Raw genomic sequence first — 23,480 nt, forward strand, 5'->3', positions numbered from 1 at the left:
ATTCGGATGGAAGTGACATTAGGCACCATAATTTTCTTATTTTATCGAAATTAATCTCAGAAAAGTTAGAAAACAGCATGAAAATAGTGCCTGCTTTTAGCTTGAAATTAATTATTCAAACCCTAATTAATCATTTAAAAGAAAGGACAGAAGAAACGTTAGTGGATTTTGAAGATAAAATAGAATTAATTATCTCAATTTACATGAATTTGAAGACTTGTGATAAAAAAGAAAACAATTCAAGCTATTCCAGTCTTTAGCATTAACGCTGTACTTTGGAAGAGTACGGCCAAAGTACGGCTTTTCACAGCACTAGCCTTTTTGACAGATTCTGTCACTTGAGAACCATGTGAGATCGGGGAACCGCTAATACACAGCCAAATAATGCTCAACCCAAGAATGTACAGCCCAATAATTGGCGTCCATGATGTACGTCTATTATTGGGTCGTGTATTATTGGGTTGAGCATTCTCGGTCCGCGCAGGCTTGGTCCGGGGCGATAATACGAAGCCACTCTTTTCACAGGGCAATAATGTACGACCCAATAATACGCGTCCACTAATTTGAGTCCTTGGCTTTCAAATATTGGGCTGCGCATTATTGGCACACGTCGAGAAAGCCCGACCCAATAATGTACGACCCAATAATAGGAAGCCAAAAACCAGAGACATTCTTTTTTTTAAGAGAGCTGTCAAAATTAGTAGGGACGTTCTGACTCGAGCTCGTGACAGCTTAAAAATAATCGGTTTTTTCTAGTGACATCTTTCAGTGACATTGACAGTATTGACACTTGTTTGGTTTACAATTTGTTATAATTTTTTAATTTTTTGCAACAAAAGTCCTAATATTTTTCCGTACTTAATGTCTTCATTATATACAAGTATGCAAGAAATCATGGCAAGAGATCCTTAATCGTTTTGGAATTAAATGAATTCTAAAAGCAGTAGAGGTAGGTACGGAAAAAATATTAATTAATGGAGAACCTTTGTCCGGTGAACAAGTAATGAATTTGCTAGGTTTTTTCACTCCGTGGTCAGCGTGGAGAAGCCAAAGTTGGAGGTAAGTGGCAGCGAGCACCGAAAACAGCGCGGCGCGGGTTCAGGTTGACAGGCTAGAGACGTGCGGCGAGCCCTTCAACAACTTAAGCCAAAAAAAATCTTCTGGTCCGGATGGACGCGCGTATTCAAGGACTGTAGAATGGTGCTGGCGGAGCCGCTATTGCACATATTGTTAAATACGGTCTGTCTCAAGCTAGAAGTATTCCCAGAAATTTGGAAAATTTCTTGAGTGATTACCAGTACCAAAAGGAAGTACGGCTAGCAATCTTCTTAGTCATGTAGCACCACTGATACTGCTTAATTTGACTTTTAAAAAGCTTTCGATCTTGTTGTAAAACCAAAGCTTGGTAACTTTGACACCCCACATTACTTTTTTTTGCAGACTACATGAGGCACAGACAGCAGTATGTAGATTATGAAGGGCACAGATTGAAACCAGCAGTGACATGGGCCATTTGTTCAATAGAATATCTTGGTTTATCGAAATTGGCTGAGACAGCAAGGTGCAGGTCTCTGGAAAATATATTAGGGTGAGTCCATTGTTTGTGTAAGAATGTCCCTGTAATGTATGGACTGGGTCACTGGTCAATGGGTCAAACACCATCAAAAACTAGATCTTAAGAGCAAAAAATTTGTGTTTGTAGGTTCAGCAAAACTACAAAAGGATACATATGTTGGTGCATCCCCTTTATACAAAGAAACATAACACTTACAAAATATGTATGCTCTAATTATACTGCATAGATGTAAATAAAAATAATAAGTACTTAATAATTTTATTTAATGATAATTTATAATGGTCATGTAACAACATTGTTAATGACTTAAGGTCAATGTGGGGCAGACTGGTATATCAACATATGGCCCGCCTGATGTTAAGCAGTTGCTGTAGACTATGGATGCCTCTCTCCTTCTTCTAGAGTATGTGTACAACTGCAAGATTTAAAAGGATCAAAAGAGCTTGTAGTCATACTGAGTGTTACCCCTGATCCATTGCACCCAGCAGCACTCCAGGTGTTCCAGGTCTTGAGTTGCATCTATCATACACTACCAGCGGCACGTTAAGTGTTAGAAGAAAAGAGAAGAGACGGGAAGAGAAGAGATGAGAACCCCCTTACACTCTTACGGGATGATTTTGGAAATAAAACCTGTTCTACAACCTTCCTCGCAACTAAAAATATTATCTCCATGCGAATTTCATCGACATAATATGTACTTACATACATCCGTTTTAATAGTTTTCCATACAAATTTCCACCCCCCTTTTCACCCCCATAAGGGATGATTTCTGAGGTGAGAACTATCCTATGTCCTTCCCCGGGAATCAAAGTATCTCCATACCAAATTTGATGTAAATCGGTTCAGTGCTTATTGATTCCCCCACAAATTTCCACCCCCCTTGAGGGTGATTTCTGGAATAAAAACTACCCTATGACCTTCCCTGGGACTCAAAAAATCTCTATGCCAAATTTCAACTAAATCGGTTCAGCAGTTTAAGCGTATGGAGGTAACAGACAAACAGACAGACTTTCGCATTTATAATATTAGTATGGATGATAGAACCCTATGAAAGAAATACAATTGTGTACTATAATTGTAATTTAGTATCTTGCCTATTATTTCCAATCATTCCAATCAAAGCTTTGACCCATGTCATCCAGAAAAAAAAATCTTTTCTATAAGACGATTTTCGTAGCAGTGTACGAGTACCTACCTAGTCCATCATTCGGACTTTGTTGTTGATTGTTGACCAAATACTTGGTTTTGGTTGTTTGTTTGAGGCTCTAAATGATAGTGCCGCCCATGACAAACCAAGTTCGGTCAAAACTCAAAAATCAACAAATCCAAATGATGGACTACTAGTACACTCTGAGACGAAAAACGTCTTATAGAAAAGTTTATATTTTTCTGGATGGATGGGTTTAGAATGTTTAGATGTAAAGTTTTGATTGGTAATAATAGGCAAGATACTAAACTACATGAAAAAAAATAGCTTTACCTCTTCCAAAAGTAAGTTGTGTCCAATAACCCTTACTTTTTAAATGTCTCGTTTTAGGTAGAGGTATACCTACAATGGTTTTTATTGAAGGTACACTGAAGCGAAGGTACAATATAACTACATACATTTTGCTTGAAATAATACGAGATTTCATAAGTCCACCCGCCAACCTGACGTCAGGTTTTGAGCCTTGTTTTGAGCTTAGGTCGTTTTAGGGATAGATATACTGATTTCTATTAAAGGTTTATTTATTTTTTTATTTTATTTATTAAAGAGGAGAGCTTGTTACGGTAAACACAAATAGACAAGAATTTTTGGAAGGTCCTCCAATCCTAAAAGCTGAAATAGAAAAGGCAATCAATACCATGAAGGACGGAAAAGCTGTTGGACCCGATGGTATATACTCGGAAATGTTAAAGTTATTGGATGAGACAAGCATGCAAATTTTAGTTAGACTTTACAATGACATTTACGACACAGGACAGCTTCCAGAAGATTGGCTCAAATCCACATTCCTCCCATTACCCAAGAAAGTGAACGCAAAAACATGCGGAGATCATAGATTAATAAGCCATATGAGTCATGCACTAAAAGTATTTCTGAAAATCTTACACATGAGAATATACAATAAAATAGATAAAAATATATCAGAAACTCAGTTTGGATTCAGAAGCGGGTTGGGAACGCGAGAGGCTTTAGTAGCAGTGCAGGTCTTGATTCAGAACAGCTTGGAATTCAGCAAAGATGTCTACGCATGCTTTATTGACTTTGAAAAGGCATTCGACAACGTGAAACATGACAAACTAATGCAAATACTCAATAAAACGGATGTAGACGGCAAGGATCAAAGAATCATCAGGAACCTGTACTGGAATCAAACAGCCAACATAAAAGTAGGAACATCAAGCGAGCAACGTCGAACGTCGAAAACGAGCGACCTCAATATCCTAAAAGGTGTAAGACAAGGTTGTATTCTGTCACCGCTGTTGTTCAACCTTTATTCAGAATCTATATTTCAAGAAGCTTTCGAAAACGTGAAAACTCAGATATGCCGATGATACCGTTATTCTTGCCCACTCAATGGACGAACTTCAGCAGCTACTAGATCGTCTCAACTCTGTAGTAGAAGAATACGGCCTCAGAATGAATATAGCGAAGACCAAATGCATGATTGTGGGTAAGAATGTAACTGAACCGACCTCATTGACTATAAACGGTAATATAATAGAAAGAGTTAAATGTTATAAATATTTGGGTAGCTCACTTAATGAGAAATGGGATCCAGAAAAAGAAATACGCATCAGAATAGAAATTGCCAGAAGTACGTTAATGAAAATGAAGAAACTTTACACAAATAAGGATATTAACTTAAAGTTACGATGGCGCATGGTCAAATGCTACGTGCTGTCGATATTTCTCTATGGTGTCGAAGGGTGGACCATTAATAAGATTATGGAGGCTAAGATCAATGCATTCGAAATGTGGTTATACCGAAGAATGTTAAAAATTTCCTGGAGAGACAAAGTTTCAAACATTGAAGTTCTGAATAGAATGAACAAAAAACTTGAACTTTTGACCACCGTAAAGACAAGGAAAACCTCATATTTTGGACATATCTATAGACACGACAAGTATAACATAATTCGTAACATCTTGGAAGGGAAAATCGACGGCAAAAGGAGCAGAGGAAGGAGAAAGCTAACCTGGATAGACAACATTAAAAGCTGGTCCAATATTAATGACACTGCCAGTTTGTCTAGACTGGCACAGGATAGAACCAAGTTCCGTAAGATGGTCGCCGACATCCGCTGAGGATATGGCACAGCAAGAAGAAGAAGATTTTATTTATTTAAATGTGATTATATTTACAGAGGTACACTGAAAGTACAATATAACTGCATACTTTTAGTGCGGTAGGTATAATGCAAGATATATATCAACCCGCCATCCTGACGCTCACCAGTAGTGTAGTGATATTAGTCAATTGCAATATTTGCAATGTAGTTATGAAAGTAAATACAAGTTCATGTTGCACTGATAAAATCACTTTAAACGACGATTCTAATGGAAATTTACCTCAAATTTCAGGAGCTGATACAGGCAGTGTTGGCCGAAACGTTAATGCAATTAACCATTAACCAGTACAAACTGAACCGTAAACTGTAACTGTCCGTTACGGTTTACGGTTCAATTTGTACTGGTTAATGGTTAATTGCAATTAACGTTCGGCCAACACTGGATACAGGCAGCCAGAATGAGTCTCTGCTGAGTCGCCGTCTGACGTCTTCGTGCCTGGTGCCAGTCGCCAGTTGCAGGGGAAGATGCGAATAGTTATACAAGCGAGCATGATGACGTCTCTCAAAAACTGATAGACACAATACTCTTACTCGCCTTGTTACCAGAGGTAGGTATTACTCAAGTTCACGGGGTAGATTACAGGTGTAGTGCATAATCCTTTACCATTTTGACGACCGGCTTGGTTGGCCTTTTTTTTTTTAACGGACTACCGTCTAAAACCACCAACGAATATCGACTCCGCCTTGTAGAGGAGCGCCGCAGGATCACTATCAGCATTCGACTGCGCCCCCGGCAGCCGGTTGAGCCGGCCCATGGGGGCTTGGTTGGCCTAGTGGGTGGTGATCCTGTCTATGAAGTCGATGGTCCTGAGTTCGAATCCCGATAATGTCCCGAGTGATGGGCACAGCTATTTGTACCTGAGTCATGGATGTTTTGTATGTGGGATTAGTCAATCTGTGTAAGAATGTCCCTGTAATGTTTATTAATTTATTTATCGTATTTTCACGGAAACGTACGAACGTGTCATGCTATTTCAGTCAGTCTTGACTGAAGTAGCATGACGAATACCAACGTTTCCGTGAAAATACGATGATAAAGGATTACAAACACAAAAACAAATCTTTATTTACCGATGTACGCCGAAGTTACAAGTCACAATAGGTACAAATGTAAGCCAATATATCAAACGAAATTATTCATACAGATTATTAATTATACATATTCATTATTCATTACAATGCGATCGTAACATTATAAGTTAACACAGCGTGTATTAAGTACATTGATAACTTATGTGTACGGTAGTTCAAAAAACTTCTCGACGCTGTACAAAGCTAAATTTAGGAGCCACTTTCGCAGTCTACATTTAAAAAAATAGCTGTGGATGCTGCATCTCTGACCGCTGCGGGTAGTCTGTTATACACGGACGGGCCCATAATGTACGGAGGACGCTCTGACTTTGAAAGCTTGTGTTTAAGGCCCATTTACATGGTGCGAGTTTCTCGCCTCGACCATGCGATTATCGTAGCACGAAAAAAAATATGGCATGATGTAAACTTTACGTACGATATCGTACAAGTAGGGGCGATAATCTCCTCGCCTTTGATGATTGGATGTCTCCGTGTAAACAAAACTTAAATGCGAGAATCGTATTTCGAGTTTATATGCTTTTCAGTCGTCATCATGAGTGCATTGCAAGAGGCTGTTATTACTAATATTTACATTATACGTATACCTAGTGGTAAATGATTAGCAACTAATCACTTAAGTTGACTGGCAAAACTCGTATGAAAATCGGCTCGGACCGATTCGTGCGAGTTCGTGCGATACTCGCACGTACGTGAAAAAATGTCATACGAGAACGAGTTTAGACGAGTCGAGAAATCGTAAGCAAATATCTCTCTAGAATGCGGCTCCTCGTGTAAACTATTTCGCCTGGCGATAATCTCCGTGCGAGTATCATCGAATGACATTATCGTAGGCGAGTTTATATTTCTCGCATGAATGTAAACATTTTTATACGATACTCGCCTAGCTATTATTGCATACGATAATGTCATACGATTTCTCGACCCAAAACGTGCGAGAAACTCGCACTCGAGAATCGGCCGCACGGGCCCACACCTCGGCACCGTTTTTTTTCAATTTATTTAGGTACACAAACAGCCACTACAAGTAATACATATTATACTAATTACTACAATGTCTACAATATGTGTGGCCCACACCGCTTACCACTAATTAACATGAATAATGTTCATTCAGAGTCAAACTAATCACCGTCAGTCTTAAGGACTACCGGTGTCAACAACAACATAGAATGGTTGATTATGCATAATATGTTGGGTAGGTACTTGGAATACAGTGTAAGAAACTAAAAGAAGTACTTAGTTTGTAGGGAGTGTTAAAACATCAATAATACGTTTTTTATATAAACACTTAAACGACAACCAAAATCATCAAGTGTATTAAAAGAAAAGGAGTAAAAACCGGCCAAGTGCGAGTCGGACCAGCGCACCGAGGGTTCCGTACATTACATCATTTAACAATGTATTTTTTATGCGAAACGTGAGTGAAAGGTAAATTGCGGTTTACGATTTATGACGTATTAAAAAAAACTACTTACCAGATCTCGTTCAAACCAATTTTCGGTGGAAGTTTGCATGTATATCATATATTTTTTTCAGTTTTATCATTCTCTTATTTTAGAAGTTACAGGGGGGGGGGGGGGCACACATTTTACCACTTTGGAAGTGTCTCTCGCGCAAACTATTCAGTTTAGAAAAAAAATGATATTAGAAACCTCAATATCATTTTTGAAGACCTATCCATAGATCAAACACGTATGGGTTGGATGAAAAAAAAATTTTGAGTTTCAGTTCCAAGTATGGGGAGCCCCCATAATTTATTGTTTTTTTTATATTTTTGTGTGAAAATCTTAATGCGGTTCACAGAATACATCTACTTACCAAGTTTCAACAGTATAGTTCTTATAGTTTCAGAGAATTAATTAAAAATATTCTGTGACATACGGACGGACAGACAGACAGACATGACAAATCTATAAGGGTTCCGTTTTTTGCCATTTGGCTACGGAACCCTAAAAACGGGACCCTATTACTAAGACTCCGCTGTCCGTCTGTCTGCCCGTCTGTCTGTCTGTCACCAGGCTGTATCTCATGAACCGTTATCGCTAGACAGTTGAAATTTTCACAGATGATGTATTTCTGTTGCCGCTATAACAACAAATACTAACGACAGAATAAAATAAATATTTAAGTGGGGCTCCCATACAACAAACGTGATTTATTGCCGTTTTTGGCATAATGGTACGGAACCCTACGTGAGCGAGTCCGACGCGCACTTGACCGGTTTTTAAATTAAAATGAATTCTTGTAAAAACTATACACGGCTATTATTTAAATAAATTAAAAGTTTTTGACCAAATCCACCAACACTGTCCGCAATCACGTCTACTGCATCTGATACCGATCCTATCATTTACAGGCAACAACCAGCAGCAGTGGGACCAGCGCGGCCCCCCGCGCCCCCGCCCCGTCCCTCGCCCCTGCAGAGCGGACACCAGCGCCCTCTACAACTCTACCGGCGCCCGCCGTGTCTCCACCTTCTTCAAAAACGACAACCGGTGTTAGATCTCCAATTGACATGACAATACGATGGACCTAGCTAGGCTAACATTTTTATTTTACCTTTTTATCTCTGTATATTCCCAAGTCCCCAAGGGCACAGATGGGAATATCATAATATAGATTACTCCCATCCCCGTCCGCGCCCCCGCCTGATGTGTGGCGGCCGTCACGTGAAGCCTTGACAAATGTGAATACAACCGTTGCCGCCATAACAATAAATACTAAAAACAATAGATAATGGTACGGAACCCTTCGTGCGCGAGTCCGACTCTCACTCTCACTTTCACGACTTTTCTTTCTAAGATTATTTTGATTGGTTTGTCTACCAATTAATTTCTGTATAAATCAGTACCTATAACAAAATTCTTGCCCTTTTTATTTCCCAATTTATAATCTAATTATAGTCTTCATCTTCTCAAATCATTTTTTAGCCTAAGAATACATTATAAACCTAAGTAATCTGTTAAACAAAAACCATTGTCTTTATTGTGACGGGCTCTAAGCTTCCAACTTGGGCACGTGGCAAAGCAACAATGCCGTTTAAAAAGCAACTGAATCGCGATAGTACTATAGTTCAAATCTTTTTGACAGCTCATTCAAGATAACACGGTTGCGTAATGTGGATGGTTCGGTCGACCACCCCGATATAGGCGAGAATACACAGCGCTCGTAAGATTTCAACTTTAGTACTATCGCGATTCAGTTGCTTATTAAACGGCAATGTTGCTTTGCCACGTGCCAAAGTTGGAAGCTTGGAGCCCGTTACAATAGAGACAATGGCTTTTGTTTATAGATCCAATCATATCAACTGAGCTAATGCACTCACCTGTACTAACAATGGCATCGTATTATTACAATACTATTATCCGCTTTTGTTCTCGTAGCCGCCACGCCAACTAGTTACTTACAAAATAAGTTAGAAGTGCATTGCATGTATATTCAATTTTCACATCACCAATTCGAAAAAGGGTTTTTTCTTCCCTGCTAGGAGGGATCAAAGTGGCACTTTTCTTCCCTGCTAGGAGGGATCAAAGTAACACTTTTCTGTTCTAGGACACTATTTAAAAACAATTGCACATTATTTTTTTAGCTTAAATAATATTTTTAAACATCATAATTACCTCATAGGTGATGTGAAAAGCAGTATGTGTCACATGGTAGCAAAATTATTTCCATCTTGGGCGTAACACACTTGAATCCCTCACTACGCTCAGGATTCTACTTTAGAATCTTCGTTACTCTCGGGATTCTATTATAGAAACCTTCGCTTCGTTTAAGATTCAATGTACGCCCTCGCCGTAAATATGTCATTTTGCTCCCTTGTAACACAATCTACTATTTTAACCTTATTCCTTGTTGAATGGGGTTAAAATGGTCTAAAATAAAAACATGTTGTAACATATGGTTTTCTACAGAGTGCATTCGTTTTGGGTGTCGACGGTTGTAAAATGCAAATAAAGTTATGTTAGCCATTATTTAGTTAGTGTATTTTGTAGCCTATTTAAAAAATAGAGTCGTTAATCTATACTAACATATCAAGGCGGTTATAATCTGCTTTTACTACGAGGTAGTTATCCTAATTTGTGGTTTACCACTTAATGGCATTGTATTCTTGAGACTCTTTGAGTAAACAGGTAAGTGCATTAGCTCAATTGATATGATTCCATCTATAACAGATTATTGACTTGGGCGAAAAAAACATTTGAGAAGATGAAGATTATTTGTGATGCGTATAGTTTTATATTACTTACCTTTGCCTTCTTTAGCTAAACGGAAAAAGTGGCCGCCATTTGCCGTTTAGATGATGAAGCAAAAAAACGGCCAAGTGCGAGTCGGACTCGCACACGAAGGGTTCCGTACCATTACGCAATAAACGGCAAACGGCCCCATTATTTTTTTTTGTTATTATAGCGGCAACAGAAATACATCATCTGTGAAAATTACAACTGTCTAGCGATCACGGTTCACGAGATACAGCCTGGTGACAGACAGACAGATGGACAGTGGAGTCTTAGTGATAAGGTCCACAAATTGCCCTGTCCCGGCCTCTGCAATAATGTACTATTTCTCAAACATGCAATGAAATATTGATATTATGTTCTTCATATTAGGCTGGAAAGTATCACGTCTCGGGTGCGGCCAGACGAGAGGAATTTAATTAAATTTCGTACATAGTTGCAGACCTAGGCCGGAAAGTAGCTCTTTTTAACCGACTTCAATTTCATAGAAGGAGGAGGTTCTGTATTCGGTTGTGGCTATTTTTTTTTTTAATTTCCATTTCACATATATTTGTGACACAGCATCATGGCATTCAGCCATTAAAAAAAAAATTGAAGCAATACTTGCTTTTTGGTTCATTATGACATTCTGTCAATACGCCTATTAAAAAAATAAAATAAACGATGTTTGCTATACTTTACAGTTTTATTTATATAAAATTGACATGAACATAATAAATTAATAGACCGAACTCTCAGTGAAGTTCCGTTTGCAAAAATTGCGGACCGCAGTTTGACTTCTGATCCGTGTAGTGGGGTCCTTCGTCGCTCCTAGAAACCCGATGTTGACCGAGGTTACCCCCACTAGCTTTTTGAATTTCCCCCTTAAGATTCTCATTCTGCGCTGCTGCAGTTTCAAATCTTTGAAACTTATTCTGTTACGTGATGTGTAAGTAAAGATTTTTAATTTGTATTAACTTTAGACGATTCATCTAGTGGATAATCGCCTCATGCTTAACTCATATTACAAAACAGGAAGCAAGAAAGACGAAGAGACGTCATAATTCGTATTCGTATTTTTGTATTAACCAACCTTTTGATTAAATATTCAGTGGGGTAATTGTTGCCGGCTTTGAATAATCTATGCCCAAAAAGTCTTCATGACATTGCCTCCATTCCATCATGCCTCCATCATTGCCTCGTAAAAATATAAAAAGAGATAGCAATAATAAACGTTGCCAGCTCGTCCTAAGGCACTTTTATACTAGAGAAGCAAACGTTATGTATTTATTATGTATGAAAAATTTTAAAAATTAAAATGCATAATTCTTCGACCTAGGTTGTAATAACATTTATTACTCGTTATGACCCCAGGAATGCGTAGTTCAATTTTTTCCCTTTCCTCATGGGCACCGTGTGTATATAGCTGGTCAAGCAAATCCTGTCAGTACAAAAAGGCGGCAAATTTAAAAAATGTAGGCGCGAAGGGATGTCGTCCCATAGAAAATTTGAATTTCGCGCCTTTTTCTACTGACAAGATTTGCTTGACCAGCTATATCTTTGATTTTATTAAGCAGTGTTCGCACGATCATACACGACGGTCGTTGTAAAGCTCCCCCAATGGAGTCGATTTCGCTGATTGGCGAACGAGATTCCACACTCGCTAGTGTTTCATATAAATTCCATAGTAGCAAAATCGTTTTGACAGTTCGGAAAAAGAAACTGATTTGACTAGTAGTCAAATACCCTCTATTTAAAAATATTTTGACACAATGAGGGCTAACGCGTATGAATTCGCCGCTAGGGGCGCTAGTGTAGATGGTGGTCTTTTCCATAGTTCGAAATGTCAAATGTCACTTCAATGACTGACAGCTGTTCTTTAGTCTTTTGGACCACCATCAACAGAGGCGCCAACTGGTGAGCAAAAAAACAATAGCACTCATTGGTATCAGCTACACCTACGTTTGATTTTTTTCGAATTTTTAATTGTTATAAGTTAGGAGCATTCACAAATTTGATAGATTTTGTTTTTCGCTTCTAATTTTCACAATATTAATCAAAAAAAGTCAAACGAAGGGACATAGCTATGGTATGGTTAATATACATCAAATCTCGATACGGTATCGAAGGCCAATTTCACAAATTAATTGAATCATTTTTAAGGAATCGTAAGCAGTGTACCTACGTTTTAAATGCAAAGTCTAAGCTGGAAACCATGGCTTATGCTGCTGTTCCCCAAGGTTCGACAATGGGAAATTACCTGTTTCTTTTGCTCGTCAATGATATCACATCAGCATGTATCGGCCCAGAGTATGTTATGTTCGCGGACGATACATGCATCATAGTTAATGCAGAAAATTTCTTAGACTTAAAATTCAAATTGGGAGAAGTTATGAAACTAATATCTCGCTGGTTCACAGTCAATGGTATGTGTCTAAAGTAAACGTAGATAAAACGAATATAATTCACTTTCAGCTGCGCAAAACTAACAACACAAAGCTCGACATAAGTTTGAACGATGTACTTGTGCCGCAAGTTGATAGCGTAAAATACTTAGGATTTGTAATTGATGAGGGGCTAACGTGGGAGTCACATATAGATGAAACTTGTAACAAGCTGTCTTCAGCGTCCTATGCCTATGCATTATCTAGGCTGGCTCCCAGTCTGTCTGTAGATAATATAAAGAAAGCATACTATGGATATTTTCATTCCATTCTAACCTACGGTATCGATTTGTGGTGTACCGCAGCTGATCGCGACAAGATCTTTAAAATCCAAAAAAGTGCCATCCGGGTACTAGAAAACCTGTTGATTACCCGGCGCAAGAATTATTTAAAAAACTCAAAATCTTAACTTTGCATAGCATTTACATCCTTGAGGCTTGCAAGTACGTCAGACTGAATCTAAGCTCATACATGAGCAGCGCGCAGCTTCTTGGCTGCGACGCGCGCCGCCACCCGCGCCTACTGCTCGCGCCGAGCGCGCGCCTGGCCAAGACGCGTAAGTCGCTCACTGTATATGGCGTTAAAATTTATAATGCTCTTCCGGCAGATATAAAAAATTCACCAAGTGATGCAATCTTTCTTAGAAAACTTAAACAATAAATCTCCTATCCTAAGCATGGCCTTTTATAGCACTGATGATTTTTTCAAATCATAAAGTAGATATCATCACTAATCCATACGAATCACAAGTAATTAATTATTAGATAGAAATATAAAATAAACACCTGCTATTTTATTCTTCTATTCGATACAGCATCCAAAAAACATTATACATTAAGCCCCCTCTAGTGCGCGAACGCCGCGTAGTCTGGAGCGGCCTCAACACTCGTCCGTCGTACAAAATATCATTAAAATCGAACATTTAGTATTCAAGAATATTTTTAGACAAGCAAAATTGAAAAAAAAATTAAAAATCTTTGAACGCAGTTTTGTTTATTTTCAAAAATAAAAGATTGTTTCCTTTAAGCAAAATGAGCTAACTTAAGGTTTTGAGGTACTTTCCCTCCAGGGCCCATTCATATACACGGTGTAACACGAGGAACTGAAAGATTTTAACCACGCATTTCTGAGGCCAAAAGAAGAAAAAAATGTTTTTTTTGGTTTTATTTAAATTTTTAATATAATCCAACAACGCTTGTTAAAAAGCGCTACCGCCATCGTGTGAATAAACACACACGTTTCCATTTGTGTCATTCAAAAGGGCCCTCCACACACATGCGCGAATCGCGGCGCGAAGCCGCGAACGCGAGTGTGGAGTCTAGTTCGCTAATCAGCGAAATCGACTCCACCCTCGCGTTCGCGGCCCTCGTGATTAGGTAACTACTGTACTATGTCTATAGCCCGCTTCAGACTACGCGGCGCGAAGCCGCGAACGCGAGTGTGGAGTAGATTTCGCTAACCGTTTTAATAACCGTTTTTCCTGTGCTACTTTTGAGTTATTTGGCATTATTTATGTAAATAAAGTAAAATTTATGATAAAATATGCTTTTTCAGGGTTCCGTACCCAAAGGGTAAAAACGGGACCCTATTACTAAGACTCCGCTGTCCGTCTGTCTGTCCGTCTGTCCGTCTGTTATCAGGCTGTATCTCGTGATCTGTGATAGCTAGACAGCTGAAATTTTCACAGACGATGTATTTCGGTTGTCGCTATAACAACAAATACTAAACACAGGATAAAATAGAGATTTAAGTGGGGCTCCCATACAACAAACGTGATTTTTGACCGAAGTTAAGCAACGTCGGGCGGGGTCAGTACTTGGATGGGTGACCGTTTTTATAGTTAATGGTAAGGAATCCTTCGTGTGTGAGTCCGACTCGCACTTGGCCGGTTTTTTTTAATCATTCAATTGAAGACGTGAGTGGATGAACGTGCTATGTTACAAAAACATAATTTTGAGTATTATTCAGCTGTAAAAAATGTTTAACAATCGATATGACGATGTTGTTTTTGTGAAAATGCAAGTTATACACTGATAGACCAATAAATTTAATCCTTATTTTAGAAATATACATATTACTATATTTATTTATGAAAAAAGGTACATAACACCTTCATCCACGTTAAAAATTGCCTTAGTATGTTTTTATCCTCTTGTTTTCGCTCAATGATCTAACATTCCATTACTTCGAAACTTGTCTTCGACATAGTCATATACCTATTCAAGTTCAATAAAAAAATACTGTTTTAACAGAAGAATAACCTAATCGCAATACTGACACTTTACTCTTATATGCGAAATTAAATACAACTCGACATGGATGAAGATGCTATGATTCAAACCAAACATGACACGTTCTTCCATGTCAACGGAGTAAAATTGGAAGCACATGCTATGTTGCGAACTTAGTACCTTCATCCACGGAGAGTTTAACTTTTTTGTGTACATAAAACTACCCGCTCATCATTGAATGCGATTTTAATATTTTAAACATCCAGTCTTTTGATCATATAGTTAAAGATAAGGTAATTTGGGGTAACCGAGATGTGAAACAGAGGGACGTGTTCACAAGTGAATGTCATGAGCGATTAAGTAGCATAGATCTTCCTGTTTGTTTCCATGAATGTGCATGTACAAATAAGTTATGTACAAATTATGAGCATAAGGCTGCTATTGATATATTGTATACTAGCTGTGCCCGCGGCTTCGCCTGCGTGGAATTCGGTCTGTTTCAGTAAGCGGCTAATTCACCCCTAATTTATCTCCCTGTCCCCTGGAGACAGAACTTAAAGTAAAGTTGACAGATGGATACGCTAGAGGACTGTAGTCCAGATAAAATATTTTACAATTAGGTACCTACCACCAAAGATAGATATAACTCCGTAATAGATGGATACAGTCTAAGGAAAAAACGTGCCTCGAAAATCACGAAAATTTGATTCTCGATGAGATGTCGCTACTACCTTTTGCCTACTCTCGTATAGAGGGCGTTGACGGTTTCGTTTGTTATTATCTAACAATTTTAACGCATATCAGTGAAAGAACATGGGTCAAAATAATAAAAATAATTAATGCAAATAAAAAAGATCATTTATCCATATTTAAATACATTTTATCGTATTTTAATAAATCTTCATTTTTAGTTTTAAAGTGTGTCGATAGATGGCAGTGAATTTACTGTGGTTACAAAATTTACTATGTCAGTACCGTTCTATAATATTATATCCTCTTTGCTACCACTAAATAATATTACACTACAAAATGAATATTTTTTTTGCCCTTATTCAAATTTTTGACGTGATTTAAATGGCATAGAGTAGTAGGTGTATATCGAACGATACAGTACCATTTTTGTATTTTTACGTCCTTGACTGTACCTATGCAAATCGGGTACACTACATAATTCCGAAATTTTTTATTTCGAATTTTAAATCGGAATGATAACCCATCAAAATTCCGACTGTCATAATTACGAATGATGAAAATCACGAAGATTTTTATTTCCGAAAACCCAAAAAGCCGAATATTGTAAATTCCGAACTACATAATTCCGACTATAACAATTCCGATGGTGGCAAACACCGAATTTAACATTTACGATTTTCAAAATCACGAATTCGGAATTGCCCTTATTCCGAATTAACGTGATTCCTATTTTAAATATCCCAATTTTTAAATTTCCACTTTTCTGGCAACAGTTCGTTTTCTTGGGGGTCGCAGTTCTAACCTAACCTAACCCACTTTTCTGGCAACAGTTCGTTTTCTTGGGGGTCGCAATTCTAACCTAACCTAACCCACTTCTGGCAACAGTTCGTTTTCTTGGGGGTCGCAGTTCTAACCTAACCTAACCCACTTCTAGCAACAGTTCGGGTTCGCAGGTTCGCAGTTCTGTCTAATTTATTTATGCCGAATTTTTATGCCAAACATATTTTATGCCGAATTTAACATGATGCGGCACGACAGGTACCCGTAATAATTACTAAAACGTGAGTCTTCATTTGAATATCACGGATTTCATTTTTCCGATCTTGTAAAAAACCGAATTTCTGAATACCGAATTATTTTATTTCCGATCGGACAATGATTTTTCGGAATTTAGGAATTCGGAAAAAAAATATTTTCGGAAAAGTGTAAAATCGAAACTTTAAGCTTTCTATCAAGTGACAATCGGATTTAAGTTTTCGGAAATAGCACATTCGTGATTTTATTCCATCGTGTTCTTAAAAATCGTAATTTTGATATTTCGGACTTATAAATAATCGGGATTATGAAAGTCGTGGTTATAAAAATCGGAAAAACATATTTCGGAATATTTGGGTGTTCCCATCAAAATCATGTCATCCAAATCGGTCCTCCAGTCAAATCAGTCAAATGACGGGCAGCGTCTGCCCCTTTTTTTTTTGTTTTCGGAGTGGGAAATGCATCTGCCCCTACGACTTGTTGATGGTCATAGCGAAGCAGACGCTCACGGGGACCTGTAGGCGCTTGAAGCGGAACGGGAAGTTGTTCGGAATGAGAAGGATACGCGGGATGAACACGGCTTCTCCGGCGCCACACACCGTCAGGATCTGCGCCTACATATGTATTACGTACGATATATTTGGGATCACAATCGAACTCGCGCTGGCTTGCCGTTTCAGCCGAAAGCGAAGCGACCTGCCTGGCTAGAGCGCCACTGAGTCTCTCACCGTGGTTTTTCTCAGACTCCTGAGACCGTGCCCCTTGTGGCCGCAATGCATTGCGAGACTTTTGCGAAAGATTCGATTTTTTTCGGGAAGGCATGGTAACGCGTTTAAGTCCCAAATCGTTTGACATTTACTGAAAAATGTTTTTTTAAAGTACCCACCTTCGTGACCATTATAAAGAGGAAAGGGCACGGCCGCTTCTCCATGCAAACGCAGTCTCCATTTTTTTTGGTTAAAAACTACCCTATGTTCTTCCACGGGACTCAAACTATCTCTATACCAAATTTTATCTAAATCGGTTTAGCGGTTTAAGCGTAAAGAGAAATTAAAAAAAGTTTTTTCATATTTTTTGTGTTTTCATTTGGGAATGGTGTAATTTTGATATCATAAATGAATTCGGCATACCCGATTTATACAAAATCGATACCTAACTTGGCCTAGTAGCTAAAATGATATAGTTATCAAGATAAAGTTTTTAACCGCTTTTTCACCACCATGGGGGATGAATTTTTAAAAACGCTGAAAGTAATTTTCTTGCTTTTTAATATAATAACGCTTTGCAAAGTTTTAAGTTCCTAGCTTAAAATAAAAATTGATCTCCATACAAACTTTCAACCTCTATTTCACCTCCTTAGGGGATGAATTTTCAAAAACGCTGAAATTAGTTTTCTTGTATTTCAATAATATATCTTCTTACGAAGTTTCAAATTGCTAGCTTAAAATAAATCTTGAACCCCATACAAACTTTCATCCCCTTTTTAACCCCCTTAGGGGTAAAATTTCTCAAATTTTTATAGCCTAAAACCTGGCCGTGGATTTTTTCGACAGATTAGTAAAGTTTGCATCAAAATCCGTTCAGTCGTTTTCATTAGTTGCGCGGTCAAATAAACAGACAAACAGATAAACAGACAAACAGATAAACAGATAAACAGACAAAAATTCTAAAAACTGTTGGAATGTGTTCTGTTATCGATTCTAAGTATCCCCAGGCAATTTTTTTTCGAATATCTTTCATGTACAGACTTTCGACCCTCTTCCGCTTTATTATATGTATAGATAGATGAATATCATAGAAGACTTGAGACGTTCAGCTGTTATTAGTAGCTCTAATGCTAAGTGTAATAGAAATAAAGCTGTTATAGGTTGGAATAAATATGTCCGCGAGGCACACGGGGAGGCCAGACGTATGTTTCAAGCGTGGATGTGGTACGATAGACCTAATTCGGGTCCGGGTCCGGGTGGTAATGCCATGACTGAGAGCAGAAAGTTGTTTAAATCCCGATTGAAATGGTAAATAGGATGAACACTAAACCTGGTCGTCCCGCGAGTGTCGATGGTATGTGACCCCAAACAGATTGCAGAGGTTTTTAAAAATAAATTTTTGGTTCGCTCACCACTAGGACCATCACTTGCAGGGTGCGAGGCTGAGACCATCGCGATCGGGACAAAAATAACCGCCGAGGATGTCACTAAAACGATAAAGAAAATGTCTGGAGGCAAATCCCCGGGTCACGATGGTCCCAGCATCGAACACCTACAATATGCGGGCCCACACGTACCTCGGGTTTCCAAGACACTTTCACAAGTCTTATTCATTCTAATGATGACATCGATAAGATAAATAAATTTCATTATTTAAGAGCATCGTTGGAAGGATCTGCGGCCTTAGTTATTAATTATATTGAGTTTTCTGACAGCAATTACGAGGTAGCATGGACACTCCTGTGTGAGCGGTATGATAACAAAAGGTTACTACTGCAAAATCATGTATCAGCGCTGTTTAACGTTGAGCCGATCACGAAGGAGTCGTCCGTTCATTTAAAACGGCTTGTGGATCAAGTAAACAAAAATCTTAGATGCCTAGAATCCCTAGGCGAGCCTGTCAAGCAGTGGGACACGCTCCTTATTCACATCATTAGCAACAAATTAGACACTACGACATTTCGTGAGTGGGAAGAACATAAAGGAAGCTTTGATAAGAATGTACCTATTTCATTTGATAATTTTATGACTTTTATGCGTAATCGTGCAGATTTGATTGAAACCTTAGAGTTATCGAGCGCCTCAGGCGCCGGTCAGTCTAGTCAGCCGGCTAAAATCGTATCTAAACATAGGGTTTTGCTTTCTACTCAACCCACTGAACACTGTGTCACTTCTCAGTCTCAATTATGTCCGAAATGTAATGGTGAGCATAGCTTAAATAACTGCTCTCAGTTTCTCGCGTTAAGCAACATCGAGCGGCTTAATTTGCTGTCGAATTATAAAGTTTGTTTTAATTGCTTCCGACGTGATCACTATGCAAACCATTGCAAAGGCAGGCTGTCGAATATGTAAGCGTAGGCATAATTCACTCGTTCATGTCACAGAGCATACGCAAAAAACGGAATTTAGTTCGTGCGAGCGGCCATCGTCGTCAGCGCCGGCTACCGCCTCCGTCCCTGCATTATCGGCTCGCATACGAGTAGCAACTCCACACTTGAATGCATCTGAACCAAATGTCGGACTACTAACTACTGCATTAATTAAAGTATATGGGCATGACAATCGCGAGATCATAGCCAGAGCAGTTTTGGATAACGGCAGTGCGTCTTGTTTTATGACTGAGAAGATGTGTCAGCAGTTAAATGTACATACTAATCGAGTAAATAAATCGATTACAGGCATAAACAAATTAAAGTCACGTAGGTAAAATGTGTCAGGTGCCAAGTAAATCCTTAGATGACACCTACTCGACTTATTTAAATTGTTCTGTTTTGTCCTCGATATCTGACGAGATGCCTTATCAACGGATGGATATATCACGAATGAATATTCCGTCTAACATCCGTTTAGCTGATCCTAACTTTCATAAACCTTCCGAGGTCGATTTTTTAATAGGGGCTGACCTATTTTGGAACTTGTTAGGGTCGCATAAAATTGAATTAAGCGATGGACAGACGATACTGTTTGAGACTAAACTAGGGTATACAGTCGCAGGCCCAACAAACAGCGGTCAAGTATCGGCCCCTTCGCGTATTAATTGTTGTTTTACAAATGTCACCTCTTACGCCAGTAATGAAATGCTTGACGATGAGACTCGAACCCAACTCACGCGGTTCCATCAGCAGCCTGCAAAGGTCTGCACTAAACAATCTCATTATTCCTCGAACAACAACGACTTAGATAGAAAATATTTCACTAAGGTTTTCACTCGGCGTCATTCACGTTAAAATAAAATCCATGTCTTCTGAAGATTTTACTTATTAGGTACATACTAATAATCTAGCACTGCTATTATTAGTTAAGTTTTTAAATATGTAAACTCATTAGTGTACTAGCTTACTTTGGCTGTCATAAAAAAAGCTCTTGTGAAAGTGTTATATCTTAGCCATTTTTCGTATGTTTTCGTACTAAGTACATCTAGTGCTAGCAGGCGACTTTACTAGTTATATATTTACGAGTACTAGCTAGCATTACTCATTATTTCAGTTGTACTGTACATACAACGGGTGCATACAATGACTTATCTATAAGCGCAGCTATAATTCGCAAGCTAATGCTGCAGCTAGTGATTCGATTATTTTCTAATGTTAGTTCTGCGTGTCCTTCACATTGGAGTTTCATAGGAAGCTGGGGTAAAGTCAACCACATATTATTTAATGAGAGCTGGGTATTGTAATATAATGTTTATCGTCAATGACCTCAACACTGGTTTGGTTGCCACTTCCCACTGGCTTTAATTTCGTCCCACCCAGAAGAATATATTGCTGCCATTTATTTCAATGATGCTGCAAGGTAGCTGCTACCTCTCCATCGGTGACCGTCTTCTTTCATCGGCATCGATTCACGACCTCGAGGAGTACGCTACATTGGCCACTCACAGTCCGTCAGCATTGAGCAGTTGCGGCAGCAGTCAAATCATGAAAGAAGCTTTGGAACCTTCCACCAGAGCCTGAGTGATATACACACGCTCTGCAACTTGACGCCGTTGTGCTCGTAGAAGAGAAGATACCTCTTCACATTCAGTAACTTGGCGGCCCGCTGTTATGATGTACTTACTTCCTGCGTAGAGCAGTTTGGTTGAAAGGCAAGCTTTCAACGCCCGGGGGCATGTTCACAAGAAAGCACACCTCCGCGGATGCTGGCAGTTTATATATAAAAGATAATGTAGCTTCTTTTGTGCTTTTGCATGTCAAACGTCACTTACTCATTTTCCACAAGAAATATTAAACACATATATTTTTACATTTGGAGTTATTTTTAATATAAACCCGTCAGACCCGTAAACAGGTAGTGACCCTGCCTGTGAAGCCGATGGTCCTGGGTTCGAATCCCGGTAAGGGCATTTATTTGTGTGATGAGCACAGATATTTTTTCCTGAGTCATGGGTGTTTTCTATGTATTTAAGTATTTATATATTATATATATCGTTGTCTGAGTACCCATAACACAAGCCTCCTTGGGCTTACCGTGGGACTTAGTCAATCTGTGTACCTAAGAATGCCTATAATATTTATTTAATTATTTATTTATTTATAATAGCTTCAAATCCATATTTATCGCCTTAAATCAAAATCTGATAAATGTGACATAGCACGTTCATCCACTCACGTCTTCATTATTGTTATTTATATTTAATTTCTCTAAAACAGTTTCATTGGCTGAATGAGTAATGCCGTTGACTATTGGCAGTTTTAGAACGAAAAAGTAAAATATATTATAAAATTAGAGGCAATCCCGCTGATTTCTTTTACGAGTACTTTAATTAACAAATCCTTTTAAAATTGTTGCAGTTTCCTAAAATATGTTTTTTCATAAATATTGCATTTTTATGTTTTTCGTTATGAAAGTACAAAGTCATGCAAAGTCTCATATTGAAAGTAGGTTCTAAGGAAAAAATCATGGCCATACTTCTTATTACCTTAATAAAGTACTGATTATGCAAATTTGCCTTATCTTATTTTATCCCTTTGTTAACAATCTTCTATACTAATAGCTCTAGTTTAGCCTATTGTGTCTGATGGAAAACTACGGAACCCTACATTGAGCAAAGGTTGACTGGAAGAGATCCCTTATAGGGATAAGTCCGCCTTTGTACATTGTATATATTTATGTTCTTTTATTGTGTTTGTAATCTGTCTTATGTACAATAAAGTGTTTACATACATACATACATTGAGCATGGCCTGACATGCTCTTGGCCAAGGTCGCGGTGCGGTGTAGTAGTCTGTTGTCACACTCTTACAATGCAGTCCGCCTTGCAGGACTGCGGAGTAGGATATAGCTCACACACTTCCTACATTGCAGTCCTCTTGGCCAAGGTCGCGGTGCGGTGTAGTAGTCTGTTGTCACACTCTTACAATGCAGTCCGCCTTGCAGGACTGCGGAGTAGGATATAGCTCACACACTTCCTACATTGCAGTCCTATCTACCAGAGGATCTACCACGAAAGACGAAAATCGAAATTTCGCTATCTGCCTCCCTATCGCTCTTGCGATAAACTAGAATATCTAGAGGTCCCTCCACACTCATGCGCGAATCGCGGCTTCGCGCCGTGATTCGCGCATGAGTGTGGAGGGGCCCTTAGTGATAAATTGCTCCAGACTACGCGAACGCGAGTGTGGAGTCGATTTCGCTGATTAGCGAACTAGACTCCACAGTCGCGATTGCGGCTTCGCGCCGCGATTCACGCACGAGTGTGGAGGGGCTTCAGGTTTTAACGCGACACTTTTTAAGCTCTCATACGAATGGGGCGTTAAAGAAGCGCTTGAATCTGCCCGCACTAAATTCGATTTAAAGTTGAAAATCCAACAACGCTTGATAAAAAGCGCTACCGCCATCGTGTGAATAAACACACACGTTTCTATTTGTGTCATTCAAAAGGGCCTCCACACTCGTGCGCGAATCGCGGCGCGAAGCCGCGAACGCGAGTGTGGAATCTAGTTCGCTAATCAGCGAAATCGACTCCACACTCGCGTTCGCGGCTTCGCGCCGCGTAGCCTGGAGCGGGCTAAACGCTTTTTTAACGCGCGTTAAAAAAACTCTCGTCCTTATGGGGCCTAATCAAAGTACCCCATACGCACGACAGTTTAAAAGCGTTGCGTTATCGCCCTCCAGACTATGTGCGTGAATATTAGCGGCGCGACTTCGC

General features: G+C 39.0%; 1 long non-coding RNA gene across 1 annotated transcript; it reads left to right on the forward strand.

The window, feature by feature from the left end:
* Positions 1-369: 369 nt before the first annotated feature.
* On the forward strand, positions 370-10,918 carry LOC134750880 (uncharacterized). Its single transcript, XR_010128584.1, has 4 exons — positions 370-1,059; positions 1,441-1,588; positions 5,146-5,461; positions 8,362-10,918. It is a non-coding gene; the product is annotated as an uncharacterized LOC134750880 (long non-coding RNA).
* Positions 10,919-23,480: the final 12,562 nt, after the last annotated feature.

This window comes from Cydia strobilella, chromosome 21, assembly GCF_947568885.1.
Source record: "Cydia strobilella chromosome 21, ilCydStro3.1, whole genome shotgun sequence".
Classification (NCBI taxonomy): domain Eukaryota; kingdom Metazoa; phylum Arthropoda; class Insecta; order Lepidoptera; family Tortricidae; genus Cydia; species Cydia strobilella.